Here is a 13,718-nt window from a genome sequence, read left to right as displayed (position 1 = left end):
GATAAGTTTGTTAGCTCGATCTGGATTGACCAAGATCGAGGTCATGGCCACATGCATTATGCGGGGGGTGCAGCCACTTCAGTATAGTGGCCAACCCATGTGGGATTTCAACAGGGAGGATGACGTATCCCGCTGCGGCCGTAAAGGGTCGGAATCGGTTGCTGCTCTAATAAAGATCTTATCCACTTTGTACAAGGTAGAAGAGGAGGAATTCCTCCGCGTCAACCCGCAGGGCAGATTTTCTATGTACAATCCTCCGAGCTGGGTAAGCGGACACTCTTTCTCGCCCATCCATTTCATATTCCCATAGTTAAGTATTCAGTCTAGCGATTTCAACGCAGGAGCTGCGCCAGGCTGTAAGGGAGATAAACAACCCTCCTCCACAACCCGAGGACCCGGAATGGTCCCTTCACCCGGCCTCCCAAGAGGATTCGGACATATCTGTGGAGCTGATCGATGGGGTATTTTACCAATTGAGCAATGACAACGCCTTGGTGGCCATTGCGGCCGATTATCCTGGGCTACTTCCAGCCTCACAGGTAACTGAGACTGAAGTCCCAGCACTTTGAAAAGGGATCCGTCCTTGCGTGTTTTTGATTACCGTATAACAACCGTGTTTTGCAGGGGAGGTCCTCGAGGCGGAAGGCCGAGCCTACGGCGACTAGCCAACAAGGGGCCGCGAGGCCAGACAAGCTGAAAAGACACGCAGTCCGGATTGAGAAACCGGCGCAGCGGTACGGCGCGTCGTCTTTATTCCAAGATATTATTCTCAGAGGCATACTAACACCCATGCCTTCTTTTTAGGAAAAAGAGCGCTCACCGGACTATATCCTGAGAGGCTACTAATCATGCCTCCACCAGCCAGGCTCCAAGGCTGGATTCGGAGGCAGGAACGAATACGAGGCGTGCGTCGGGCGCTCCTCCGACAGAGGATGCGGACAGACTGTCCGCCACCAATTCCGAGGTGGAAAGTGCCATGAACCACAGGCGTCGCCGGACTGTTCTTCGTGACGCTTGTTTCTCCCAAGAGGCATTGGATGCCTTCAACTCGGGAGATGCGTACCTCCGTGCCGCTCAAAATGGTCTAGCCAGAGCCACTGAGCAGTATGTAAAAGACATACGGGTGAGAAAATTTGGTGATTACATATATCAGTAGCCCCTGAGACTTGAAACAGTTAGAATAACTGGTTTAAGGATCATTTGTTATGCAGGTTTTTACAGAAAAAGAATACCCAACTGTCCCAGGAGCTGGAAGAGTGCAAAACCCAACTTCAGGCCGCACTAGCCGCAGCAGGGGATCCCAAAGAGACCCCCTCTAGTAATATATCCTTCAAATGATAAGTACCATATAAAGTGCGGCGTATATGCAGATCTGACGGTAAAATTGCAGATGATGCTGGAGTAAATTCGGATAAGCAACAGCTCCTACGCCAGCTAAAGGCCGGTGAGAGCATGCTTACGAGGGTGAGGCAGGAGAAGAATGATCTCCTAGATGCCAACACCAAGCTGGGCGTGGAACTAAAGGATGTTCGTGCCTAACTATCGGACTCCGTTAAGGAGAATCGGCGGCTTCGACGCGGCATATTTAGTAAGTTCTTGAACGAACTTTGAAAAAGAGTTCGGCGAGGAAGTTGGCTGACAGAGTTATGTCTGTAGGTATGCTAACAGGTCGTCCTGCAGAGGAAATGCCCGGTTCTACGGGTGACCTTCTTCCCGAGCTCTCACAACTGCACGAACAAGTTCGGCAGGTGATGCAAGGCGTCGCCCAGGCCTTGTGGCCATCCATCTCCATGCCCGAAGGCCTTGGAGAGCTTGCAGAGAAGCTGAAGGGATCGCGGCGGCGCTTCCGATTATGGAAGATATCGGCCTGCCGTCAGGGCACCAGGGAAGCCTGGGCCATGGTGAAGACGCGGTACACGAAGGTTGACTCAAACCACATGGCCGAGGTTAGACCTGTGGGGCCCAATAGGAAGGAGATCCCTGTGAGCTTAGTCTACGGCCAAGTAGAATTGGCCGCAAAGTATTCCCAACAGGACTGTAAACTAGACAGCCTGTTGGATGGTATTGAAGAGGAATTTACCCAGTCAAATTGACTATGTAATTGAAGGTGACATGTATGATGCCTTCTATCCGGATTGTAGATCGTTTGTCGTGGCGGACCTTTTCGCTTCAACCTTGGGACCCGACGGTCCAGAGTGTATCCGAATACCCTCTCGGTTATGTAAGAACCAGGGCATGCATGGAGACCAGGCGTAGGGGTCATTAGTGCTTAAACAGACAAGTGCCCAACTAGTTATGTTATATTACATGGTTAGTAAGAAACATCTTCCAGGGAGAATAGTTCCATTAAGGGTTCCTTTCCCTGGGAGGCATGCCCTAAAGTGCATGTCCGGATTGCGAAAAGAGATGCAGAAAAAACATCTGGGGGTGCATAAGTAAATAAGTGAAAAATCATCTTTAGTTCACCAACTGAATATTCCCTTAAGAACGCTAGCTTTCGGCTTCACCCAGTCTGAGGTACACATCCGGCTGACCCGGCAGTAACAATCGCAGAGGTGATCCCCTTATGCCCTGGCCGAATTAACGGGAACGTAGGGCATAAATACAAGAGCCAGGCAACCCAGCTTGGCCAAAACTTAAGTCATATCGATGCATATAATGGTGAATAAAGGGTACATGTGGAAGGATAACACATGTGTTGGGCATAAATCCCGTATGAATAAGCTTCTGTTTAAAGAAGCCCCCAGGTATGATGAGCATGGATAGCGCGTTAGTTACATGCAAATAAGGCACAAATGGGCCTTTAAAGGCTGTGAGAGAAGAGAAGGGGAGAAGGAGAAAAATATAAGACAAATTGTGTATAAAAACTGGACAAAGGAAGGAGACGAACACAGAGTTCGGCGCTAGGCGTAGAATCTTCGGAGTCGGGCTGCGTTCCATGGGTTCGGCTCGAGTCGATTATCTGATGCATCCCGTAGACAGTACGCTCCACCAGTCAGGACTTGGTCAATAATGAAGGGACCTTCTCACTTGGGCTTGAGTTTGTCCTTTTTCTTATCCGGCAGGCGTAGAACTAACTCACCAACATTGTAAGTTTTGGCCTGTACTTCTCTGCTTTGGTATCTTCGAGCCTGCTGTTGATAGAATGCGGAATGGGCTTTTGCCATGTCACGCTCCTCCTCCAAGGCGTCCAAACTGTCCTGCCGATCGAGCTCGGCTTCTCTTTCTTCGTACATGCGCACTCGAGGTGAGTCATGTATTATGTCGCAGGGCAGAACTGCCTCTGCGCCGTATACCATGAAGAATGGTGTGTATCCAGTAGTGCGGTTCGGCGTGGTCTGCAGCCCCCAGAGTACGGAGTCGAGCTCCTCTACCTAGTGCGTGTTAGATTCCTTGAGGGACCGCACTAAGATGGGTTTGATGCCGCTCATGATTAGACCATTTGCTCGCTCGACCTGACCGTTAGTTTGTGGGTGATAGACTGAAGCATAGTCGAGCTTGATGCCCATGTTTTTGCACCAGAGTTTTACCTCATCGGCCGTAAAGTTCGTGCCGTTATCAGTGATGATGCTGTGGGGGACGCCGTAACGGTGTACGACCCCGGATATAAAGTCTATCACCAGTCTGGATTCGACCGTTTTAACAGGCTTGGCCTCTATCCATTTGGTGAACTTATCCACCATGACCAGTAAGTATTTTTGCTTGTGGGTTCCTCCTTTAAGGGGTCCAACCATGTAAATCCCCCAGACCGCGAAGGGCCGGGTGATGGGGATAGTTTGGAGGGCGATGGGTGGTATATGGCTTTGGTTAGCAAAAGGCTGGTAACCAACGCATCGTTGGACTAAGTCCTGAGCATCTGCCCGGGCCGTCGGCCAATAGAAGCCTGTACGGAAGGCCTTGCTTACAAGGGCCCAGGCTATAGCGTGGTGACCGCCGAGTCCGGCATGAATTTCAGCCAGAAGATTCCGCCCTTCCTCTTCGGAGATGCACCTTTGAAGGACTCCGGTGGTGCTTTTATTATAAAGCTCTCCCTCATGGACTTTATAGGCTTTAGATCGCCGCACTATGCAGCGTGCCTCGTTTTGGTCCTCGGGAAGTTCCTGGTTAGTTAGGTAGGCTAGGAATGGTTGTGTCCACAGGGCGATGACTGCCATTATTACATGGGCTGAAGATGTTATTTCGTTGGCAGAGCCTCCAATTATGTCAGAATGTTCGGTGTCGGGTAGTGCGGTTGGGTCCGGGCTGTTATTTCCGGGTTCCCCTTCCCATACTACGGATGGCTTGAACAGCCTCTCCAAGAAGATGTTGGGAGGGACGGCATCGCGTTTTGTACCGATGCGTGCCAGGACGTCCGCTGCCTGATTGTTTCCCCGGGCTATATGGTGAAATTCGAGCCCCTCGAATCAAGCTGACATTTTTAGGATGGCGTTGCGATAAGCTGCCATTTTCGGATCCTTGGCATCAAAGTCTCCATTTATTTGGGATATCATGAGGTTTCGAATCCCTGCGCACCTCTAGGCGTTGAATGCCCATGGATACTGCCATCCGGAGACCATGTAGAAGGGCCTCATATTCGGCTGCGTTGTTGGAGTCCGTATACATTATCTGGAGTATGTATTGAACTGTATCTCCTGTTGAGGACGTCAAAACGATGCCAACCCCCAGACCAGCCAACATTTTGGAGCCGTCGAAGTGCATGATTCAGTTGGAATAGGTGCCGTACTCTTTAGGGAGTTCGGCTTCCGTCCATTCGGCGACGAAGTCGGCCAAAACTTGCGACTTAATAGCTCGCCATGGCTTGTAAGTTATGTCGAACGGGAGGAGCTCAATGGCCCATTTGGCAATACGGCCCGTCACGTCGCGGTTGTTTATAATATCGTTAAGTTGTACTTCCGAGGCTACCGTTATCGGACACTCTTGAAAGTAGTGTTGCAGCTTCCGGGATGCCATAAATACCGGTACGCTATCGTTTGATAATGCGGGTACCGTGACTTGCATGGAGTAAGGACAGTGGACACATAGTAAACCGGCTTTTGAAGGGGGAATTTATGTCCGTCTGTTTCTCGTTCGACGACGAGCACTGCTTACAACTTGATGAGTTGCCGCAATGTATAATAGCATTGGTTCTCCAATGTTTGGCGCGGCCAAGACTGGGTTTGTTGCCAATATGGCTTTTATTTCGTCGAGTCCGGCCGTGGCGGCATCCGTCCACTCGAAGTGTTCGGTGCGCCGGAGGAGGCGATAAAGGGGTAATGCCTTTTCTCCCAAGCGGGAGATAAAGCGGCTTAGAGCTGCCATGCATCCAATCAATTTTTGTATTTGTTTGAGGTCCTTTGGGATGTCCAATTGTGACAGAGCTCGGATCTTGGCTGGATTTGCTTCAATTCCTCTGCCGGATACAATGAAGCCCAAGAGCTTTCCGGCTGGTACACCGAAAACGCATTTTTCCGGGTTGAGCTTGATGTCGTATGTTCCGAGGTTATCGAATGTGAGCCTCAAGTCGTCTACTAGAGATTCGACATGCTTGGTTTTGACGACCACATCATCTACGTATGCCTCCACTGTTTTGCCGATCTGGTTTGCCAGACATGTCTGAATCATGCGCTGATATGTTGCGCCGGCGTTTTTGAGCTTGAAGGGCATTGTGTTGAAGCAGAATGGGCCGTATGGTGTGATGAATGCCGTTGCGGCTTGGTCTGGCTCTGCCGTCTTAATTTGATGGTAGCCGGAGTATGCGTCGAGGAAACGCAATGAATCGTGTCCTGCGGTAGCATCGATAATTTGATCGATGCGGGGGAGGGGGAAGGGATCCTTTGGGCAAGCCTTGTTGAGGTCCTTAAAATCAACGCACAAGCGCCAGGATTTGTCCTTCTTTGGTACCATCACTAGGTTTGCTAGCCAGTCCGGATGTTTTATGTCTCTGATGAATCTAGCCTCCAATAGCTTGGCTAGTTCCTCTCCCATGGCTTGTCTCTTAGGTTCGGAGAAACACTGAAGAGCCTGCTTGACTGGCTTGAATCCTTTTAGGATATTTAGGCTGTGCTCGGCCAGCCTGCTTGGGATTCCTGGCATGTTTGAAGGGTGTCAGGCAAAAATGTCCTAGTTCTCGCGTAGGAACTCTCATAGTGCGGCTTCTACATCAAGGTTTAATTGTGCCCCGATGGAAGCTGTTTTTGTAGGGTCTGTTGGATGGACTTGGAATTTGACTATTTCGTCCGCCGGTTTAAAGGAGGTGGAATTGGATCTTTTATCGACTATCACGTCGTCCCTGTTCACCGTGGAGCGCAGCACAGTCAGTTCCTCGGCCGTTAGGGCTTCGGATAGTGCCTCGAGGGCCAGTGCGGCTGTCTTATTTTCGACGCGGAGTGCTATGTCCGGATCACTAGCAAGAGTGATGATTCCGTTGGGCCCGGGCATTTTGAGCTTCATGTACCCATAATGGGGTATGGCTTGGAAGATTGTAAATGCCTCCCGCCCTAATAGAGCGTGGTATCCGCTACTGAACGGGGCCACTTGGAACGTGACCTCTTCAGACCTGTAATTATCCGGCGTGCCGAACACCACATCTAGTGTGATTTTTCCTGTACAACGCGCTTCCCGACTGGGGATTATTCCTCTAAAGGTTGTGCTGCTTCGCTCAATGCGGTTCCAGTCTATTTCCATTTTTCGAAGGGTTTCCTCATAAATGAGGTTCAATCCGCTGCCACCGTCCATGAGTACCTTGGTGAGTCGAAAGCCGTTCACTATTGGACTGAGGACCAATGCGGCTGGTGCTCGGGCTGTTCGGAATTTAGGTTCGTCACTGGCATTAAAAGTAATAGTCGTGTCACTCCATGGGTTTATTGTTGCCACGTGGTAGACTTCGGCAAGGCTGTGGAGTGTTCGGTTTCGCATATTATTTGATGCGAAAGTCTCGAAGACTGTTAATACCGTACCGGTATCCTTGGGCTGGTGCTCTGTGGCTTTTGGGGTTAGAAGATCTTCGCCACTTTTGGCCACATGCCGGAGTATCCAACATGCTCTAAGGCTATGAGTTGGTGTGGCGCCCTCTGCACTGTGAATTTTACAGGGTCCATTGAGCCATCCCTCCAGTACGGTTCCATGCCCTGTAGAGGGTTTTTGCTTTTTGGTGTCTAACCCGGGTATCTGGCGGTAATGCACCCTTTTATTTCGGACTAGGTTTGTATTCAGGGCCGGATTGTCCCAAAATTTTATTTCAGTTTTCCAGGCGCTTTCCATCGCACAGTACTTTCGTACTATGGACGCCAAGTCGGCAAAGTGTGTAATTTTCACGGCGACTTATGGCGTTGAGGATTCCCTTGTCCGTGCAATTATTGCAGAAGAATGAAATTGCGTCTTCCTCGCGGCAGTCCTTTACCCTGTTCATGACCAGGAGGAATCTGGCCCAGTAATGGTGTACTGTTTCTTGGGGCTCTTGCCTAATTTGGGATAGATCGCTTATGTTTGGGTGGGTGGGTGGAATTGAATCCGAAACCTCACCCAATCTGAGACTCAGGGGCCAAGGAGTTTCCAAACTCGGAAGTTTGGATTCTTGGATGTTTTCCACCGAATCTTGCCCACTGCCTGACTCTAGGTTCAGGTCTTGAGTGACGTCCTCCCCTCCGCGGGTATCCGGCTTGAAGGGATCGGGAATCCGGACATAGCTAGTCCTTAAGATAGATGAAGGGTCGCCGCATTGTTCCTCCACCACTGCAATGTGATGGGTGACCTGGGGAGAGTTGATCTCTCTCAGATCGGGTTTAGGCCCAATCTGATCATAGTCTGTAGCGACTCCCAGGGCGGCGATGCGATCTAAGAGCTCATTTAGGGAAGAGAGCTCCATTGGATCTAACTGCTCGGCGAGGTCCGAGTTGACGTGAAGATTGCTTTTGATGATCCGAGAAGTCATCGTCGGCGCAGCGGCCGAACAGGCGATCATAAGAAAACCACCTAGCCGGAGAGTTTGGCCGACAGCCAAAGCTCCCTTAGCAACAGTGCCGTCTTTAAAGACGGGCTGAGGCATCCTTCCTGATGACGACGGGACAGCGGAACTCTCAATGAAAGCACCAATGTCGGTGTCAAAACCGGCGGATCTCGGGTAGGGGGTCCCAAACTGTGCGTCTAGGCGGACGGTAACAGGAGACAAGGGACACAATGTTTTTACCCAGGTTCGGGCCCTCTCGATGGAGGTAAAACCCTACTCCTGCTTGATTAATATTGATGATATGGGTAGTACAAGAGTAGATCTACCATGAGATCAAAGAGGCTAAACCCTAGAAGCTAGCCTATGGTATGATTGTTGTTCGTCCTATGGACTAAAACCCTCCGGTTTATATAGACACCGGAGAGGGCTAGGGTTACACAGAGTTGTTACAATGGGAGGAGATCTACATATCCGTATTGCCAAGCTTGCCTTCCACGCCAAGGAAAGTCCCATCCGGATACGGGACGAAGTCTTCAATCTTGTATCTTCATAGTCCGAGAGTCCGGCCAAAGGTTATAGTCCGGCTATCCGGACACCCCCTAATCCAGGACTCCCTCGGGGAGGGGGGGAGGTAGATATTTCTGCGGAAGCCAAAAAATTGGATCGGTGCAGCGAAAAAACTGGCGCGCAAAGTGTCATCAGACACGGTCCCTTATTCATAACTGTGTGTGATATGTGAACATCACAAACGATTCATATAGCTTACCCCGTGTGTGATGAGTTTGAACATGCAAATTTTGGTCCGAATTTCCCTGGTTACAGTGGTCATCCACGTCATTGCATAATTTTGGTACACAAAGGAGACTACAACACACCCACACTTATTAATCAGGCAAGTTCAGCAATTAGATAGACCTAGCTTACCTAAACATTACTCTAACACAAATTAAAGACCGACACTCTTAATTAAACAAAACAAAAAGTACTAATCCAGCTGGTCCTCGATGATCTCCGCTACCTCCTCCATGTCCAGCTCGCGCCCGACGGTCTCCTGGGGAAGGGGCTCCATGGCTCCGTCGCACCATACTCGGCAAGCATCTCGCCATCTGCGTCTGCCATCCCTTTGGAAAAGGCCGCCACGAGCTGGGCATGGGCGGCCGCGATCTGGGCTTGGACGGGCTCCGTCGTGGCAAGGTATGTCACGGAGGAACGGACGGCTACTCGAACTCTCTCGGTGATTGCCAACTCTTCGGCCGTGGGTTGCCGACCATTGTCGAAGAAGCTTCGTTCGATTTGTGCGGTGACCGCCAGAAGCCGGGTGTGGGCGGCCTTGATACGTCTCCAACGTATCTATAATTTTTTATTGTTCCATCTATTATATTATCTGTTTTGGATGTTTTGTATGCATTAATGTGCTATTTTATATTATTTTTGGACTAACCTATTAACCCAGAGCCCGGTGCCAGTTCCTGTTTTTCCCTGTTTTTGAGTTTCGCAGAAAAGGAATACCAAACGGATTCAAAATGAATAAAACCTTCGTGATGATTATTCTTGGACCAGAAGACAACCAGGAGACTTGGAGATGAAGTCGGGGGAGCCACGAGGCGGCCACAAGGACGGAGGGCGCGCCCCCCACCCTTGTGCCCCCCCCCTCCTGTGCACCTCCTGACCTAAATCTTTCGCCTATATATTCCCAAATATCCCCAAACCACCAGAGGCATCCAAAAAAACACTTCTCCACCGCCGCAACCTTCTGTACCCATGAGATCCCATCTAGGGACCTTTTTCGGCACCCTGTCGGAAGGGGATTCGATCATGGAGGGCTTCTACATCAACTCTATTGCCCTTCCGATGAAGCATGAGTAGTTTACCACAGACCTACGGGTCCATAGCTAGTAGCTAGATGGCTTCTTCTCTCTCTTTGATTCTCAATACCATGTTCTCCTCGATGTTCTTCGAGATCTATTCGATGTAATACTTTTTTTGCGGTTTGTTTGCTGAAATCTGATGAATTATGCATTTATGATCAACTTTTCTATGAATATTATTTGAATCTCCCCTGAATTCTTTTATGCATGATTTGATATCTTTGTAATTCTCTTCGAACTACTGGTTTGGTTTGGCCAACTAGATTGTTTTTTCTTGCAATGGGAGAAGTGCTTAGCTTTGGGTTCAATCTTGCGGTGTCCTTTCCCAGTGACAGTAGGGGCAGCAAGACACATATTGTATTGTTGCCATCGAGGATAAAAATATGGGGTTTTCATCGTATTGCTTGAGTTAATTGCTCTACATCATCTCATCTTACTTAATGCGTTACTCTGTTCTTCATGAACTTAATACTCTAGATGTAGGCAGGAGCCGGTCGATGTGTTCAGTAATAGTAGTAGATGCAGAATCGTTTAGGTCTACTTGACACGGACGTGATTCCTATATTCATGATCATTGCCTTAGATATCGCCATAACGTTGCTCTTTTCTATCAATTGCTCGGCAATAATTTGTTCACCCATCGTATTATTTGCTTTCTTGGGAGAAGCCTCTAGTGAAACCTATGGCCCCCGGGTCTACTTTTCATCATACAAGTTTCTATTTTCCATCATATAAGTTTCCGATCTACTATTTTGCAATCTTTTACTTTCCAATCTATAAACCAAAAATACCAAAAATATTTACTTTATTTTTTTATCTATCTCTATCAGATCTCACTTTTGCAAGTAACCGTGAAGGGATTGACAACCCCTTTATCACTTTGGGTGCAAGTTGTTTGATTGTTTGTGCAGGTATTCGGTGATTTGTGCGTTGTCTCCTACTGGATTGATACCTTGGTTCTCAAACTGAGGGAATACTTATCTCTACTTTGCTGGATCACCCTTTCCTCTTCAAGGGAAAAACCAATGCGAGCTCAAGAAGTAGCAGGCCTCGACATGGTCATGGGCGGCCTCCATCAGGGCTAAGGCCACCGCTACGGAATAGACAACTGTTGTGCCGCTCTCGCCAGTTGTTATCCCCTAGGTAGATGTTGCTACCACCACCTGAGAAGCAACAACGGCCGTTTCGGCTGCCTTGGCCACCCGGTCATAGATTGCAACCGCGCTCATGCAGCTTGTTAGCACGCGCATGGCGACTGCGGCCGCGCTATCGCTGAAGTGGGCCACCGAAGGTGCCCTCACAACGCGGGTACACGTCCCCATCTTTCACCGACGACGATTGAACAGTGAAACGATATTTGGGGAGCGAGCTAGTGTGCTTGAGACACCGGCTGTGAACTATAGCTGAAGCACCTTCTCGCGTAAGCCATATGCGTACTATACTTCGACGGTGCTCCAAGATATTTTGTACTGCATCTCACACGGTTGGCGATGATAAACTGTGTGCGATCTACCTGATTTTTCGTCTTGATTTGAATTACATAATGGGGTCACAGCGGCGAAGGAGGGTGTTTGAATTGCTAGAACTTTTATTTGCAACGAGCATGCAACTATAGGTATTTCGTCAAAAAATTGGAATTATTCACGGTTCGTTTGGACACTTTTATACATTAACTTGGTTTTCTAGCCATTTCAGGTGCACAATTCAAAATTAAACTACATGCACATGCTCCGGTACACCAAATTGGGTGTAAAATCATATGTGTATCCATGGGTTTATGCTTATGTCCCATGCAAGAAATGGGGATGAATTTCAAACACCACGGCATCGTGGCTCTCCGGCAAACATTGGGGTACATGATTTTGTAATTCTAGTAAATCCAAAACTCGTCTGAAACCATGCTATCATGGAATGGCATCAACATGCTGGGGTAAACACTATTGTCCCAATTGGGGTAGGTTATGGTATAAGCTTCTCACAAACCAGAGCTTCTCACAAACCAGAGCTTCTCACAAGAAGCCTCATGGTTCCGGTAGGGGAAAATGTCACCTTTGTGGACAAAACGATATTTTTTGCCTCTTCTTGCTTTCAATTTTTTCTGGTGTCAACATAGAACAACAGGAGTGTCGTGTTAAATTTTGGAATTTTTCCGGGATCATTTGGATATTTTTATATGTTAACTGAGTTTTCTAGGCACTTATGTGCATAATTCATCATTGAACTACATGCACATGCCCCAGTGCATAAAAACGGGTTGAAAATCAAATGTGCGTCCTTGGTTGCAAGTTTAGGTCACACGCAAGAGATGAGAATGGATGTCAACCACCTTGACAGTGTCGCTCGGCCGCTAATATTGAGATACATGGTTTTAATATTCTAGTAAATCAAAAACTCGTCTGAAATTCATGAAACTTGACATGATATCATGGAACGGCATCAACATGCCATGGTAAAAAATATTGTCCCATTTGGGGCTGGTTTGGGTATAAGCTTCTCGCAAACTAGAGCTTCTCACAACAAGCCTGATGGTTTTGGTAGAGAACATGCCACCTTGGGGGATGAAACGATATCCGTTGCCTATTCTTGCTTCAAATTGTTTCTAGTGTCAACATAGAACAGCAGGAGTGTTGTGTCAATTTTGGGAATTTTTCGGGGTTTGCTTGGACATTTTGTACATTAACTGAGTTTTCTATGCATTTATCTGCATAATTCAAATTTGAACTACATGCACATGCTCCAATGCATATGAATGGGTTCAAAATTCAAATGTGTGTCCTTGGTTGAATGCTTAAGTCCCATGCAAGAAATGGGAATGAATATCAAACACCTTGCCACCGTTGCTCGGCCGCTAACATTGAGATACATGGTTTAAATTCTCATAAATCAAAAACGCGTCTGAAATTTATGAAACTTGACATGCTAGCATGGAACGGCATCAACATGTCATGGTAAAACTATTGTCCCATTTGGGCAGGTTGGGTTATAAGCTTCTCACAAACCAGAGCTTCTCACAACAAGCCTCGTGGTTACAGTATGGAATGTTTCACCTTTCTAGACGAAATGATATCCATTGCCTCTTCTTTATTTGAATTTTTTTCTAGTGTCAACATAGAACAACATGAGTGTTGTGTTAAATTTTGGAATTTTTTAGGGTTCGTTTGGTCATTTTTATACATTAATTGAGTTTTCCATGCATTTATGTGCATAATTCAAATTTGAAATACATGCACATGCTCTAGTGCATATAAATTGGTTGAAAAAAAATCAAATATGTGTCCTTGGTTGCATGCTTAGGTCCCATGCAAGAAATGGGAATGAATGTCAAACACCTTGCCACTGTCGCTCGGCCGCAAACATTGAGATACATGGTTTTTAAATTCTAGTAAAGCCAAAACTCGTCTGAAATTCATGAAACTTGGCATGCTATCATGGAGAGGCACCAACATGTTGTGGTAAATGTTTTGTCCCATTTAGGGCAGGTTTGGGTATAAGCTTCTCGTAAACTAGAGCTTCTCACAACAACACTGATGGTTTCGGTATGAAATCTGCCACCTTTGGGGACGAAACAATATCCGTTGCCTCTTCTTGATTTCGAATTTTTCTAGTGTCAACATAGAACAACAAGAGTGTTGTGTCAATTTTTGGGATTTTTGGGAGTTCGCTTGGACATTTTTATACAGTAACTGGGTTTTCGAGGCATTTTATGTGCATAATTCAAATTTGAACTATATGCACATGCTCTAGTGCAGAAAAATGGGTTGACATATCAAATGTGTGTCCTTGGGTGCATGCTTACGTCCCATGCAAGAAATGGAAATGAATTTCAAACTCTAGGGCACTGTTGATTGCCGGCAAAATGATGAGATACTTTGTTTTTAAATTCTAGTAAATCCAAAACTCGTCTGAAATTCATGAAACTTGACGTG

This window comes from Triticum dicoccoides, chromosome 3A (genome assembly GCF_002162155.2).
Source record: "Triticum dicoccoides isolate Atlit2015 ecotype Zavitan chromosome 3A, WEW_v2.0, whole genome shotgun sequence".
Lineage (NCBI taxonomy): Eukaryota > Viridiplantae > Streptophyta > Magnoliopsida > Poales > Poaceae > Triticum > Triticum dicoccoides.
Note: the sequence above shows the minus strand (reverse complement) of the source record.